This window comes from Gossypium hirsutum, chromosome D08 (assembly GCF_007990345.1).
Source record: "Gossypium hirsutum isolate 1008001.06 chromosome D08, Gossypium_hirsutum_v2.1, whole genome shotgun sequence".
NCBI lineage: Eukaryota > Viridiplantae > Streptophyta > Magnoliopsida > Malvales > Malvaceae > Gossypium > Gossypium hirsutum.
The window spans coordinates 35,768,433-35,786,808 of record NC_053444.1 but is presented as its reverse complement, the minus strand read 5'-3'; the positions used below and the strand labels follow the sequence as shown (position 1 = coordinate 35,786,808).

The window sequence follows — 18,376 nt, the reverse complement described above, 5'->3', positions numbered from 1 at the left end:
TCTCTGTCAGAATTCTCCACTTATTAGCTAAATCACTCAAAATATATGAAAGCGTATAACATAAATCTACCAATGAGAATAAAGGAATGGATTACAAGGTAGAAATACTCACAATCTCGACGATTGAATCTTAATTTTGTGGCTTCCTAGCAGCATATACACGAACTGGTCCTCCGGTCTCAACCTGAGTAGCAATCGTATGAGCAACAGCCCGCTGCCCAACCGGTCTCTCATTACCACCTATACCTCAGCCACAACCTTTAGCAGGCACAAGTACAGGTGCAGAACTCTAAGTCCGTGAAACCTTAACTTTGTTCAGACAATTCCTCAACAAGTGTTCATTCGACCCACACTTTAAACATCCACCTGTCATTTAATGACACTCTCAGAATGCCTACGCTCACAATACACATGAAGTGGCCATACAGAAACACCTGTCGATCCACCAATACTAACCACAACATTGCTCTACTGCTTAAACTAACTCGACCGAAACCCTGTGTCTAGCACCTCTACTAGAACTCTGATTATCATGTCATCTCTTAGGTGGACGTCTAGATGCGACATCAAAAGTTCTCTTACTCGATTCAGTTACCATAGAACGCAGCGGCTCAACCAATGTCTCCACAACAACCTTGGCTTTCTCAACCAACTCATCGAAAAGCTCAGTGCTCTGAGCCACTAGATAAACTCATCGATCCTTTTTCAATAAGAACCATCTCAAGCATACTAACTAAGTCGAACAAACTCTGACTTATAATCAGCCACAAACAAATTACCTTGAACTAGGTCCAGAAACTCCTATTTACGGGCTTCCATGTTTTGCTCACCTATAGACTTCCTTTTAAACACTTCAAGAAAATAATCCCAAGTCAAACGGTCTACAGTAGTACCTCTCTTTACAGTATTCCACCAATGGTGGGCTTCACGGCGAGTAGGGACATAGTCCAACCTAGTTTCTCCTCATCAGAATAGGACATTTGCTCAAGGATCCTCTCAACTCCTTCAAATTAGTACTCTGTTATGCTTGGACCGGTGCCTTTCACTCCTGAGAACTCTTTACCACTCAACACCTGTAAACGTTCAAGCGGCAGTCCTCGGTTAACATGTGCAGGATTGGCAGGTGCAGGAGCAAGGTTAGCACCAGTAATCCTCTAAAACACCCCAATCATAGCCTCCATCAGAAGGCCAACACCCTTATCAAGTATATTTACTCTACGCGGTGGCACAAGAGGTGCAGAGGATGTATCATCCTCTTGAGCATTCGCATTCACATTCTCATATCTATGAGGCATATCGAATCTAATCTAACACACACAAAAAAACCAAAGGTTTGAGTGGCGGTGACATGATTCAAGTCATGTTCCTACAAGAAAAAATTAGAATAAAGGCAATGTATTCCTAGTCCTACCCTAATTTCAGGAAAGTTCATGCAATTTCAAAAAGAAAAATCTCAAATAGTTGAAGTAATCAGAAAAATTTAGACACGTAGGTTTCTGGATACATGGGTTGCATAACCCCAGCCCGTAAATCAATAAATTAGGTTTGAGTGTTAGATAACCTAGGCTCTGATACCACCAAATATAACACCCTGTATCTAGCCCGATCGCTGAGATCGGGTAACAGGACACTACATCAAACATCAAACTCATACATATTCACACAATCTTAAATACATGCAACTATCATCACTATCAAAATTTTAGGAGAGTATTGAGTTTTTAACACCTTGGCAACATTTAAATCGACTTATCAAACGTTTATCTACATTAATAAAAAGTTAATCATACATGGGGACGATCTAACAAAAATTCTCAAAGAAATCACATAGGTACTGATACTCAATCTCAAGTATCGATATTTATGAATATAGCTATCAATACCATTAGAAAAATCTGTACCTTTTTAGCATTCTGTTTCTTCACTAAATATGGAACTATACAAATTATTGATACAAAGCAAAGAGTATCTATATTTTCATTCCGAGTATCGATACTCGAAGAAGGGTATCGATACCAAATTAAGCTATTGACTTCCTGCACATTCATTTCAACAAGGAGGTATCGATACACATGCCCTGATTATTGATATCTCTGTACATTTTGCCTAAATCACAGCAAATCGGGACATTTAACATATTCAAACATTTATCACTTCAACATGAATCCAACGCTCAATATTCAACAACAAAATAACCATATTTGCAGTTTAAAGCATCATCAAATATTCTATCCAAGACAAAACCAATAACATAATATCAAACATCCGTCAATTCCTAAGAGTCTAAAATCAACCAAAAGTATCTACCACATTATCTTATTCTCACAATTCAAAGAATAGCAAAATATCACCTACTTAAACAATAAAGCCTAACTGATATCATTTCCTTAGAATTTCGCACCGCCCACACAGGAAACACTAACTATCTACAATGTTTAGAAAGAGTGAGTGAGTTTAAACAAGCTCAGTGAATAACCGAAAAGACCACCAAATAAACATGATGTCATGCGTTAAATGAAAACATCTAAAACACAATTACATACATGTTTAACTATAGCAACATATTAAAATATACATGCATCAATTACCAACTATTCTAACTTTGTAGTTACATAATAAATAGGATACATCACACTTCATAATATTACATTCAACGATAAATTGACACTTGAGGCTATGAAACAAAAAAGCGGGCTCCACCACCACACATTAGATACACGGATCTCCAACACACCATTAACTCAAAGATTTGAACATATCCCAAAAGTGTAGCAACAAGCTAACATTCTCCAACACACCAACATATCCCGAAGAATGGAGCTGAACTCAAATTCCAAAAATTGTCCCATGCCCCAAAGTCCCAAATCACAACACAAAAGGTGAGTAATCACAAAATCCTATGGCATGCCAACTATATCCAACAGTCTCAAGAGGTCACAACGCCAAAAGATCCATAATAAAAGACATATATATACTTATAATTTTCTGCACCTTTTCAGTTTACATTACATCATTAACACACGATCATCACTGTCATTCAACATGTTTAATATGCCCACAACTAACACATTCCACAATTGTTATCACAACATATGTCACATGTCCCATTATCACAACCTATTACTCAATTCACATCACATAATCACATAATTTGCATATTAAATGAGGGGATAAGAAAGCTTACACTCAGTACATAGGTTAGGATTTTAAGCTACTCCTAAGCTTCCGTTTAACACTATGAATCGTGTCTACAAGTAGCGATTCCTAACACTCATCATTCCTTACACTCAGTACATAGGTTACCTGTGACACCAACTCAATCAATGACATTATCAATATTACAAATTTTATTACACACATATGCATGAGAAACTATGTACTTGGAACACATAATTAGTTTAAAAGTAATATAGAATAAATAATGAAATGTATGTTTTGAAACTAATTAATAATAACATATGGAATATGTAGAATATCAAAATGAAAAAAAATGATTAAATTGTTAGTAAAATTAAATTTAAACACGTAAATACATCATATTAAGAATACTAAATGCATTACAATTGTTTACCATGGCATTGTCATCCATTTTGAGCTACTGTTGAGTTGACTTGTGACACCAACTCAATCAATATTAGAAATTCTACCACACACGTATGTGTGGAATCTACATTTTTATAATACAGAGGTGTGTTTAAAAATAACATACAATAAATAACGAAATGCTTAGTTTGAAACTAATTAATAATAACACATGAAAAATGTATAATATTAAAACGTAAATATTATATTAAAATAAAACTTTGGTTCGATGGAAAAATAATATTTTATTGATGTAAATAGCATAGGTTCAAATCCAATCACATGCAAAATTTTTATTGGTTTTCTTTTAAAAATTAAAAGACTAAAATATTCTTGAATAATATGATTTATTTTAATTACGGAAGGACATTTTCATAATTTTCATAATTGAGTTCGTGCTTAGTTAACTTGTGACACCAACTCAGTTAAGGACTTAAATAATACTATAGATACACAACTATATAAAAAAATGTACATTAAAAATAAATTTATTAAAGTTTCACATAAAATAAAATTCTTTTAGTTCAAATGATAAATGAAAAAAAAAATTATATTGACGGTGTCTTTGGTTCAAATCTCATTATGAACAAATTTTTATTGATTTATAAAAATATAAAAAATACTCATATAATCATATAATTTGCAGTTAATTAATCGAAATATGCTAAAAAGAAAAGCACAATGGAGAAAGTATGTTGAAAATTTTAAAATTTACCAATCTACGATATTTTTGGAAAGAGAAAAAAAAACGCACCCTATAGGATGCTTCAGGAGAGAGAATAAAAACTCGTTCTACAATGTGGACTTTCACTTTGGAAAAAATGTGTTTTTTTCTTTTTTTTTTATTGAGATTTTATAACTCTAAATTATATAGATTTTTATGGCATCTTTTAACTTAGAATTTATGCAAATCTCAAGTATTTTGATGGCTAATTATGTGTTTTTAGTACATATTGTGAATCTTAGCACAATTAAAGTAAGATTATAATTTTTGAGTAATTAGGTACTAATTTTACATAAATTTACTTTATGTTGATGCATTTTGAAAATTTCATAATTTGTGCTACAATTGTTGCAGCTTGGTACACTGATTTGAGAGTTCCCCTAGTCAGTTGTTCATTAACCTCTCAAATCATCAATCATTCATTCAACACATTCACTTCATTCTCCTTTCTCTCCCACGCCTAAGCCTTACATTTCCTTTCATTCTTCCCATCCTCTCTTTGAGAGTTCCCCTAGTAACCAATTCTCTTGGCCAGCCACCTTGTGGAGTAATTTGAATCGGAGCAACGACGAAAATTAGAGGAAGCCACCATGGATAGTTCTCGGAAAATCACCAAAATCTTCTCAGAGTTTCTTCTTCCTTTCTCTTTAAATTGTTCTTAGTTTACAAACATGATTGCAAATTATTTGATTATTGTTCCATTAATGATAATGACTTAATTTGTTTCAACTAGAATGGTTGCAATGCCTTGTTTCGATAAGTTCAATTCATATTTGTAATGTTCTGTGCCTCAATTATTTATGCTTCCAATTAAAATCATTCGTGTTGTTCATGTATTAAAATATGTTTGACTGCATTGGAATTAATCGCTTAATTGGAACCAGATGGCGGTTAAAGGATGCAATAATTGGAAGATGCATGTTAAACTTATATTCGAACAGAAAAAAAATTAAAGGTTCGTAATAATTTGGAAGTACACTATTACCTTGCATAAGTTTAGGTTTATGTGATTAAATTGTTTCAAACAGACCCGTCTCTATTACTTTGCATAAAATTTAAGGAATCCTTAGTTAAATGTTGACATAGAAATATGCATATTTTTCTAAGTGATAAATACAAGACTATGAAAGAAACTTATGATTTTAGATTCCAAGTTAATAAATAATCGAGTTGCCATGGAATTTTTCTAGAACATTTGTTAAGGATGATAATGAATGAATTAATCAAGATTTGTAATTGTTCTAGCTTATTCATGTTATTGTTGTTAAATATTGTAAATTGCTGCTAAACATTCATTGCATTTTATTTTATCTCATTTGCGTATTAGTTTTTAATTTAATTAAGACATCCATCAAGTTCAAGTATTTTATTTTCATAACCAACTTATTAAACATTAATTTTACAATTGTTGATCAATCAATACAGTCCTTGGGGAGAAGATACTTCTTTTACTCACTTATCACTTGATAACGACTGTGATACTTGCACATTATGTCACGAAGAAAGTTTTTGGTGCCATTGTTGAGGATTGTTAATTTAATGATTATTTTTGAAATTATTTTTTGCAATTTGGTTTATTTATTTTTATTTTAATTAATCTTTTATTTTTTGTGATTTTATTTTCAGGTGTTTATGAGCATTAATCGAATCATCGACTTACTCACTGTAAACCCTAAAATCGAGTAGATATTTAGACAAAAGAGACGAGAAAGACTAGGCCAGAGACAAGCCACACAAATGGATCTTGAAAATCGAAACGAAGTTAAAGGGAATTGAGTTGCTAATGCTCGTAATCCAATCCTTGTTGTTGATGATAGGGATCGAGCCATAAGGCAGTATGCTGTGCTACTTTTTAATGAGCTTAATCCAGGAAGTAGGAGACCGGAGATCAAGGCAAATTAGTTTGAATTGAAGCCTATGATGTTCTAGATGCTTCAGACAGTGAGCCAGTTTAGCAGAATGCCCATAGAAGATCTGCACCTTCACCTTCTGCTGTTCATAGAGGTGAGTGATTCCTTCAAGATAGCCAGTTGAACCAAAGACGCATTGAGATTGAAATTGTTTCCATACTCGCTGTGAGATAGAGCACGAGCATGGCTTAATTTATTGTCTCCCAGTTCAATTTCTACATGGCAAGAATTAGTGGAACACTTCTTGGTTAAGTATTTCCTAACTAGAAAAAATTCTAAGTTGTGGAATGAGATCACTACTTTTCAGTAAATAGATTCTGAATCCTTATACGAGGCATAGGAAAGATTTAAAGAGTTAATATTCAAATTCCCTCACCATGGGATTCTGCATTGCATCCAACTGGAGACATTTTACAACAGTCTTAACGCACACACTGGGATGGTGGTAGATGCTTCTGCGAATGGTGATCTCCTGTCTAAATCTTATAATGAGGCTTATGAAATTATCGAGAGAATAGCAATTAACAATTATCAGTGGTCAATCAATTGGGCAGCTTCAAAAAGACGAGTAGCAAGAGTGCATAAAGTGGATGCTCTCATTTCATTAGCAGCTTAGGTATCTTAAATTTCTTCAGTGCTTCAAAAATTTTCTACTAACGGACTGAATAATGTTGTAGCTCAGCCACCAATCCAATTTGACGTTATTTCCTACGTATACTGTAGGGACAGACATTTGTTTGCGAATTGTCCATCAAATCCTGATTCTGTCTATTATGTAGGAAATCAAAACAAGGATAGAAGTGGACAAGACCACAATCCAACTTCTATAACCCTTCGTGGGAAAACCACCCAAACTTCTCTTGGAGTAACCAATGAGCTGAACCGAACAATACCTACATGTAGCATAGAACAAATCAACTTCTAGGTTTCAATCAACAAGTTCAGAAACCACCACAAGCTGAACCATCCAATAATTTAAAGAATTTTTTGAAGGCATACGTGGCTAATAATGATGCATTAATCTAGAGCCAAGCAGTAACACTGAAAAATTTAGAGAACCAAATGGTTCAATTAGCTACAGATCTTCGTAATAGAACTCAATGACCCATGCCGTGTGACACAAGAAATCCAAGGAATACAGGTAAGGAACATTGCAAATTAGTTACTTTACAAAGTGGAAGGACTTTGGAACCCAAGGTAGTTGAGGTTGAAGATGAATCTGCCAAAAGAAAGGAAAATCAACCAATAGTTGAAATTCCTACACCACAAATGTCAGAATCTGAAAATTTTAAAGAGGTAAAATCTAAACTAGTCAATTTTGATAAGCTAACACCTTATTAGATGTAGATATAATACCTATAAAAATTTGTACGATCTAAGACAAGGTTCCATCACCTCCATATCCACAAAAGACTCAAGCAACAAAAATAAGAGGTGCAGTTCAAGAAATTCTTGGATGTTCTTAAGTAGCTTCACATAAATATCCTATTGGTAGAAGCCTTATAATAAATGTCCAACTATATCAAGTTCATGAAGGACATTCTATCCAAGAATAAGAGGCTTAGAGAGTTCGAGACTGTAGCATTAACAAAGGAGTGTAGTGCATTACTGTAAAACAAGCTACCACTGAAAATGAAGGACCTTGGGGGTTTTACTTACCCTGTAACATTGGAGAATCTTATTGTGGTAAAGCTATATATGATCTAGGAGCGAGCATCAACTTGATACAAATATTTGTTTTTATGATCTTGGGTATAGGTGATGTTAGAACAACAATACTAACACTCTAACTAGCGGATCGATCTCTAACACACCCAGAAAGAAAGATTGAGGATGTTTTGGTACGTACAGGTAAGTTTATTTTTCCTACTAATTTTATTTTTTTGGATTTTGAAGCAAGTAAGAAAGTGTCAATCATCCTGGGGAGACCTTTTCTAGCAACAATAAGAACATTAATAGACGTACAAAAAGGTGAACTCACTATGCGAGTTCAAGCTGACCAGGTAACCTTTAATGTTCTTAAAGCCATGAAATTCCTTAATCTGGTGGAAGAATGCTCAACAATGGAGGAGTTAGAATCCTTAGTCTCTAAGAATCCTTAGTCTCTACAGAATGGGAGTGCAATTTGTAGAAGTCCCATAGGAAAGCACCTTAGGGTCTAAGCCACTAGAAGATGAACAAGGTAAGGAAAATATGGCTTTGAGAGAAGCCAATCCAAAGGGAATTGTTTGACCAACACATTTTGAATCATTGGAGTTGGAAACTCAGGAATACAAACAACCAAAGTTGTCAATCGGGGAACCACCCAAACTTGAATTAAAGGTACTTCATTCTTATTTGAAATACATTTATCTAGGTTAGTTTTCTACTTTGCCTGTGATTATTTTAGTAGAACTAACAGAACATCAAGAAGAGTAACTAATTGAAGTTTTGAAGAAATTCACAAAGGCGATCAGTTGGACTATAGCTGATATTCAAGGAATAAGCTCGTCCTTTTGTATACATAATATTATATTAGAGGAGGGTGAGAATGCTAAAATTGATGGGCAATGGAGACTCAATCCTATTATAAAAGAGGTAGTTCGGAACGAAGTTATCAAATGGCTAGATGCGGGTATTATCTATCCCATCTCAGGTAGTTCATTGGTAAGTCCAGTACAGTGTGTGCCAAAGAAAGGTGGAATCACGATTGTAGAGAATGAGCATAATGAATTAATCCCGACAATGACGGCCCTGGGCTGGAGAATCTGTATATATTACAGAAATTTGAAAAAGGCAACCCAAAAGAATCATTTCCCATTGCCTTTTATAGACCATAAGTTGGATCGACTAGAAGGTAAATAATATTATTGTTTCTTAGATGGGTATTTGAGGTAAAACTAGATAGTTGTAACCCAAAAGACCAATACAAAATAACTTTTACTTGCCTGTACAATACGTTTGCTTTTACACGAATGCTTTTTGGTTTAAGTAATGCACCAGCAATATTTCAACGATGCATGATGGCAATATTTACTAATATGGTTGAAAATTTTGTTGAGGTATTCATGGATAATTTTTTAGTTTTTCGTGATTTGTATGATATTTGTTTAAGTAATTTGGCTAAGGTACTGAAGAGATGTGAGGAGACAAATCTCTTGTGTATGCTATTAGAGAAAGACACAACTTTTGTGTTTAACAAAGCATGCTTTGAAACCTTTGAAGAATTGAAAAATAAGTTAATCTCAGCACCAATAATTGTTACACAAGATTGGAACTCTCCTTTTGAATTGATGTGTGATGCTAGCGATTTTGCTATGAGAACTATGATGGGGCTAAGAAGAAACAAAGTATTTCATCTGATCTACTATACATGCATAACTTTAACAGAAGCCTAGCTTAATTATACGGTAACTAAAAAAGAACTTTGTAATACCCCTAACCCATTTACGTTGCTGGATTAGGGTTACGGAGTATTACAACAAATAACGAATCTTAATGCATCATGAAAACAAATCAAATATTAATTTAAATATTATTATTCATAACCAATAATCATTCATGGAATTCATACAAAAATGAGCTTTACATCCTGTGGCCAGGACACGTGGCTCAGGGACATGGCCGTGTGGCCAGACCATGTACAATTCGAAAATAGGGTTACTAGGCCGTGTAACAACCTGTGACCATGTGGGAAAAACCTGTACCAAAATTATATAGGCCACATGGCCGTGTGGAGTGATCGTAGGTGGCACACGGCCATGGGACAACCTGTGTTTCAGGTCGTGTGCACCTAAAATGACTTTTAAAACAAGCCAAATCATTACCCATATCTTAGGTACCAAGCCAAACAAATTTCAACCAATTTCACACATTCAAAACATTTTCAAACATGCTTAAAACATACAAAAACATTCAACCTAAGTGCTTAACCAATATGCCCTCATTGACACCACATTTTATACACCAAACTAAATTCACATTCAAAGATCACAAGCTCTTACCTTATAAACATGCCAAACATACCAATTCATCCATTCTATTAACATACATTTTACCATATCTCAAACCACTTTCATAAAGAATAAACCAAATGATCAAAAGTACTAATAAAAACATACAATAACCAAATACACACACAACCACAAATCTTTCTTAACCAAGGTTATACACAACATCATCATAAGTAAAAGAACTTAAAGGCTCATAATGCATGCCATTTATAAAAAACTTCAAAATGATCAAAAATTCTACCAATTTGAAGAAAGGATGGTGTGTATGCTTCGACTTGAATCTCCAACAGACCAAGTTTTTCGATGATCTACAAAGAAAGAATACATATAACATAAGCAACTAATGCATAGTAAGTGTGTATAAAATTTAAATGTAAACTTAGCGAATAGGAATCAATTTATACAATTCATTGCATAATTTCATTATCAAGCTCATGAGTTCATTCAATTCCTATACACCCCACAAATCTCACAAGTTAGTGAGTTCACATATATATTTGAAACTTATAACCATATCATGTTAATATATATAACACATTACATTTCAATGTACCAAGTCAAGTTCCTCCATTCGATATCTACTTTCATAAAATAACTTCGTATATCCTTTTCATTTTACACATTTATCACCCGATGAACCAAATGACATAATGTCAGATACTCGGGAAAATACTCACACAAGCTGTGACTATAACCGTAAATGCTCACACAAGCTGTGAAATGGGTCTGCTCACATGAGCTATGGGTCAGGATGTTAGGCTACACGTGTAACACCCCTAACTCTTATCTGTCATCGTAACAGGGTTACAAAGTATTACCAAACTTTTCAGATCAATTATGAGCATTTCATATCATTTAATACACATATAAGAAACCAAACATAATTCACTCAAATTGTCTCTTATATGATCCCTTGAGGCCCAAAATATGCATTAGAAGAAAGTTAGGACTAAACCGGAAACTCAAAGAAGTTTTCTTAAAATTTCAAAAATTTCCTTCGGTGTAAGGGACACATGCTCGTGTGGCCAGGCCGTGTGGCTCACACAGCCAGGAGACACGCCCATGTCTTAGGTCGTATGGGCATTCGATGTTACGAACACGGTTGTGTCCCAGCCCGTGTCCATTCCCGTGTAACTCTCTGACTTGGGTCACACGGCCAAGCCACACACCTGTGTGCTAGGCCATGTGTAAGGTGTAGGGATCACACGACCAAGACACATGCCCATGTGCTAGGCCGTGGGCAAAAACCTGGGCATTCTGTTTAAAAATTTTAAGATGCAGGGGACACATGGTCGGACCATATGCCTATGTGTTAGGCCATGTGTCACATATGGCTAAGACACATGCCCGTGTCTTTACCTGTGTGGACGAAAATAGGTCATTTTAAGGCCACTTTTCTCACCCATTTTGATATCAACATATACACAACATTTCAATACATCAATACATCCTAAACAAGTAATCAATATAAGCCAAAATCATGTTTTAATCATGACATAATATCATAAATACTCAATTACTTAAACTTACATATTTAATCCATCTCATTGATTTATCAACATCTACTACTATTTACATACATACAAGTATATATCATTCATAACCATATTTCTAAGTACTTCATTTCCAAACCAATCCTATACATGCCATATAAACCAAAGTATTCATTGCAAAAGCTATCGGATTAAGTTGGATAGTGTAGCTTGATGTGTTGATTCGATCTTCCGGCCTCACGATTATCTACAAGAACGTTAAACAACACAAGTAAACTTAAGGAAACTTAGTAAGTTCGATGGCTTTAAATATAAATCTTACTGAACCTACTATAACACATCAACTAAAATAAATTCATTCAATGTACTTTCCCTATCAATCACAACTTCAATCAATGAATACACTTAGTTCAGATCAATCCTAACAATAACAATAATTCTTCCAATATTATTTTCACAATTTCACTTACCAACCCTTACCGAATCGGAGAACGGCTTACGGATATGAGTACCTCGTATTTGGAAGCCCGAAGGCTACACAGAAGCACATAAGTGATAAGCAAAAACCCGTAAGGGTTGAACGGAAGCTCATAGGAGCTAAACGAAAACCCAAAAGGGTTAAACTGAAGCTCAAAAGAGCTGAACGAAAACCCATTAGGGTTAAACTAATACTCATATGAGTTAACAGAAGCTCGCGTGAGCTAAATGAAAAGTAAATACGAAAGTTCGCAAAAAATGCTGAACCTCATTTTACTTGGGTAAATTTTTGTTAATTCATCCTTTGCTATTTTCCACACAACGATGGTACTCAATCCCGCGTTCCACTTTAACCGGATATTCATTTCAATTCATAATTTAAAAATATTTCATTTTTCAAAAATATGCCAAATACATAATAATTTAACAACACTCCATTTTTCAACAATATATTAAATGCGTAACATCATTCATCAACTCAATATAATCATTAAACTTTAACCATACGAACTTACCTAGGTTAAATTGTAAAATGTGTAGTAGTTTAGGGACTATACTGTTAATTTCCCTTTTTCACGATTGTCTATGGATCTTGATCTAAAATATAAAATTATCCATTCATTAGCACATATTTCAGTTTCAATTCAATTCACAATTAATACCCCTCAATTTTATAACTTTTTTCAATTTAGTCCCTTACTAATTAGTCTACCAAATGAGATAATATTTCTCAATTGATAGTTTATCTAAATATTCTAAGCTATCATATAGCCCTTGATCAATAGAATTTAATACCAAACCCTAATGTATAACCTTTTCACAATTTAGTCCTAAAATTAATATCTATCCAAATCACTTTATAAAATCATCAAACAATAAAATTAAAGCTCTAAATCCATGATATTTCCTCAAAAAACATTCAGTATTCATCCATGGTAACTTCCAAAATTACCAATAAAATAAAAAAACTAATGAAATAGATAATTGGACCTAACTATAAAAGTCTTAAAAACACAAAAATTTCAAGAAAAAAAATAAGAATTGAACTCACATGAAGTAAAAATATGAAGAACCAGCTTTTGGCGACCTCCTATGGCATTTTTGGATGAGAATTATGAAGAAATTGTCTAGAATTCTCTTTTAATTTCAATTTGTAAGTTTAATTTTTACTAATTTTCCCATTTTGCCCTTAGTTCACCTAATTCCATTATTTTTCTTTGCTTATGCCGCCTCAGCCACCCCTTTTATGGCAAATTGCCCTTTTAGTCCTCCCTTATTTATCACTTGGGCTATTTAATCATTATTTCTTTAATTAGAAAATTTTGCACCTTTTTCAATTTAGTCCTTTTTAATTAATTAATTAATTATCAAAACGTTAAAATTTTCTAATGAAACTTTAATACTACCTTAATGACACTCCGTAAATATTTATAAAAATATTTACGACTCGTTTTATAAAATTGAGGTCTCGATACCTCATTTTTTAAACCACTTAACCTAATAAATCCTTATAACACATAAATACTAATTCAAAAATTCCCCTAAAATCACATTTGGCTCGTAAGTACTAAATAATAAAATTTACGAGCTTACTCGTCAGATTTTGTGGTCCCTAACCACTATTTTTGACGCCACTAAAAATCGGGTTGTTACAAAACGGTGCTGCTAACACGAGCTATGAAGAATCCGCAACAAATCCAAGACCTCAATCATCTGTAGGACATCGAAGACCAACACCCGAAACTGTAAATAACCCCTAATGACATGTCATTTGTATCCTAACTAGAATATGAGGTTCATACAAGCCACATTACATATCTTAATCATTTAACTTCATTTTCATTATACTATGTCAAGCACACATCCATGTATTTCTCATTTTTCAAGCATAACAACTAATTTAGTCAACATCGCAATTTAGTTCAAAATTACTAATTGCCATTTATCATTTAATTTAAATTATACATAACATGAACAATATTCAAAAGCAACAATTAACAAGTTTAAATAATATACAAACTTACCTAAACAAAACTGATTACGACCACGTTGCCGACGACTAATCCGTTAACTTCGCTTTTCCACGGTTTGAGTCCAGTTGTTTCATTTCTTGATCTAAATAATAATTTTCACTCAATTAATTAATTCAAATATCTCAAATAATAAAACTTAAGCTTATAATCCCTTTCAATATAAATTTACAAAATTACCCCAACATTTTACTCTTTATGCAAATTAGTCCCTAAAGCCGAAACGTACAAATTAACCACATTTAACCACAATTTATGCTAGCAAAATTTCCTAGGGTCTCTCTACAGCCCATATTTATCATGTTTTCATAAAAATTTCATGAAGTTTTTCCATTTAAATAATTTAGTCCTTTAATAGTAAAATTACTAAAAACTACTTTACAAAATAGTCCTATTTAACAACCAAACTTAATATTCTATCATAAAACTTCAGAAAAACTTCAAACTCATCAATGAAATAATATAAAACATTAAAAAATTTTACGAATTAACCACTAGATTAGCTAGATTAAGCTATAACAATTACAAAAACATAAAAATCATTAAAAACAGGTTCAATTTGCATACCATGCATGAAATTGAAGCTTGGCCGATTCTCAAGCTCTTACCAATGGTGATTTTTAGTTCAAAAACAAAGAAAGGAAGAAGATGATAGTATTTTGCCTATTTGTTTATGTAATAATTTAATTAATTACCAAATTACCCTTAAGAAATAACCTTAATAATTAGTTAAACATTGTCCATAACTGTCCACTATCTATCTATATCGTATAATTACCAATTAAGTCCATAAATTCACATTTCTATAGCCATTCAGCAGCTTTAGCTAATAGAAACTAACTTTTTCAACTTTTATGACTTAGTCCTTTTACTTAATTAACTATCTAAACTTTAAAATTTTCTAACCAAATTTTAATAAGACCTTATAATAATCCTATAAATAATAAATAAATAATAAATTACTAACTGACTTTTTAGAATTATGGTGCAAAAACCATTGTTCCTGATACCACTAAAAACATGTTGTTACAAATTTTTTGCAATAGTTTTTGCTTTTGACAAGTTCTATTCATATCTTATAGGTACAAAAGTCACAGCCTTCACGGATCATTCAGCCATTAAATACTTACTCATAGAGAAATATGCTAAACCAAGGTTGATTCGGTAGGTACTCTTACTCCAAGAATTTGACCTTGATATCCAATATAGAAAAGGAGTTGAAAATTTAGTAGCGGACTATCTGTCGAGATTGTAACAACACGAAGTAACTCACTCACTTGTTCTTATTAATGAAAATTTCTGAGAAGAGTACATTTTTAGGTAAGTTGAATCCATGAAACTCCTTGGTCTATCGATTATGCAAATTATTTAGCATGTGGAATAACGCCTCTTGGAATGACATATCAACAAAGGAAAAAATTCCTTCATGATAGTAGGTATTACTTCTAGGAGGAGTTGTTTTTGTTTAAGCAGTGTGCGGATCATATAATTAGGCAGTGTGTAGCTAGAAGCGGGATAGACGAAATCCTATACCACTACCATTCATCTCCAAATGGGGGACATTTTGGAGGTTCTTTCACTGCAATAAAGATTTTACAAGCTGGATTTTCTGGCCTACAGTGTTTAAGGATGCATATGCATTCCTGAAGAATTGGGATCGATGCTAGAGGGCTGGAAACATATCAAGGAGGAAAAAGATGCCTTTGACGGACATCCTAGAGGCAGAATTATCTGATGTTTGGAGCATTGATTTTTTAGGCTCATTTCCTTCTTCTTATGAAAATAGGTACATCCTAGTGGTTGTTGGCTATGTATCCAAGTAGGTGGAAGCCGAGGCATACCCAAAAAATGATGCTAAAGTAGTCATGTGATTCCTACATAAGCATGTATTTACAAGGTTTGGGACTCCTAGAGCTATAAGCGATGAAAGATCTCACTTTGTAAATAAATGACTTAAGTGGTTGCTTGTCTGATGTGAAACACAAAGTAGCTACTGTCTATCATCCACAGATAAATGGGCAGGTTAAGTCTGCAAATCGTAAGATCAAAGGAATTCTTAAGAAGTTGGTTCGATCTAACAAAAAAGATTAGTTTAGGAGGCTCGATGATGCTCTATAGACCTATCGGACAGCTTTCAAAATACCATTAGAAATGACTCCTTATCAGTTAGTTTTTGGGAAAGCTTGTAACTTGCCATTTGAATTGGAGAATAAAGCTTACTGGGCCCTAAAACAATTAAATCTGGACCTAAAGTAAGCTGGTGAGAGAAGGATGTTGCAACTCGATGAGTTGGAAGAATTGAGGTAATTTTCATACAAGAATGGCAAGATGTACAAAGAAAAGACCAAGAGATGGCATGACAGATCTATACACCCTCAGGAATTCAAAGAATGTCAAAGGGTCTTATTGTTCAATTCAAGATTAAGGTTATTCCCTGGGAAACTCAAACTTTGATGGATTGGATGATTCTTCATTCATAAAGTCTATCCTTATGGAATGGTGGAACTACATAATAAAAAGAGATGTACATTTAAAGTTAATGGTCAACGTCTCAAACACTATTGGGATGATGAAGTTGAACGAATTAGTACCTAGTTCAATTTAATAAACCCTTTTATTTTTATTTTTATTTTTATTTAATTAATTTCAATAAAAGGCATAACTAGAAAATTTTTCTTGAATTAATACATTAAATTACTTATGTCTAAGGAGTTGGAACTTAAGCGGGACCATTTGTGACCCCTCCAACCTTTCCTAAGAATTTAATTTAATGTAATTTCTTGAGAAAATTTTCTTAATAGCCTAAAAGGAACTTGTATTTTTATTTTTATTTTTATTTTCAGGTTTATACTAAATAAAAAGGGTGAAGTTGTCCCAAAGTTTTAATCTGTTTATTTTTGCGCAATCTTATTTCAGTGCAAGTAATAAAAAGTTGTAGTTTGCGTTCAATGCCCAGAACAATGATGAAGAGAAAAATATTTTTGTTGCCCCTAAGTTTTCCCCAAACTCTAAATTTGTCACCACATTATTTCCTTATTTCCTTCCCGTTCAAGTCTTTCCATAGCAAAAGTTTTGCTATCAAATTACCCTAATCCACTACTATAAAAACCCCTTACCAACATCATATTTTCCACATCACCTAAGTAAAAAATCTTAACCTTTAACCTTATATTTTTCTTCTCTTAGCTGCTAGCCTCAAAAGCCTAAAATTTCTCCATAATTTTTTTTACCGTCGCACTTCTCCCTTGTCCCAACATCTCTTTTCCACGATGCCGTAATTTCTTATCTACCACAGCAACCACTCATATAAGCTTCACTTGCCACGATATTCACTCCTAACACCTTTTTTGCTGTCGCAAAGCCCTTGCCAACACTTCATCACTGCTGCACCATTCTTATAGTCACCCCCTAACTCCTTACCAATTTTCCATGACTAATAAAAGAACTCGATCTTCAAAAACTTCTACTGAAAACCCAATTGCGATTCAATATGAGGAAGCAAGGAAGAGATCTGATTCTATCTTAAGAATCAGGCTATGTTCCCAGAGAAAGGCCTCAATTTGGAAAGCATTGATAAGATGATTGTGCCAATATCAATTTGGAAACTAGTAGATGCTTTAAAGTGGAATCAATTTTGTGATGCACATCACTGCTTGAAGAGGAATTAGTACGAGAATTCTATGCCAATTTCACCACGCTAGATGCCACCAAATTTCTTGCTCGTAAAAAGAAGGTACCTCTTACATCTAAATCCATTAACAATTTGTTTAATTCACCTGATGTTGAAGTAGATGAATACTGTACCATGATGACAAATATCAATTAGGATTTCCTTCAACAAGTACTTCATGTTGTTGCAAATTCGGGATCCCATTGGATAATAAGAAAATACGACAGTCACTCTTGTCGAAGGGCGTACTTAAAACTAGTGGCTAAGGTATGGCTCTACTTTGTACAATATAGTTTCATGCCTATCTCACATTGTTTCACCATCTCGATGGAACGAATGCTTTTGTTGTATGCAGTTATGACAGAAAAGTCCATCAATGTGGGGGAAATTATTCTCAAAAAAATCCATGATTCTATTAGGAAAAAGGCAGGAAATGCTGACTTTCCATCATTGATTACTTTACTTTGTTTCCGAGCACAAGTTCAATCAAAAGTAAGC

The 18,376-nt window shown here is 33.6% G+C and overlaps 1 non-coding gene across 1 annotated transcript; it reads right to left on the bottom strand.

The window, feature by feature from the left end:
* Nucleotides 1–6,493: 6,493 nt before the first annotated feature.
* Nucleotides 6,494–6,600, bottom strand: LOC121220530 (small nucleolar RNA R71). Its single transcript, XR_005917740.1, has one exon. It is a non-coding gene; the product is annotated as a small nucleolar RNA R71 (small nucleolar RNA).
* Nucleotides 6,601–18,376: the final 11,776 nt, after the last annotated feature.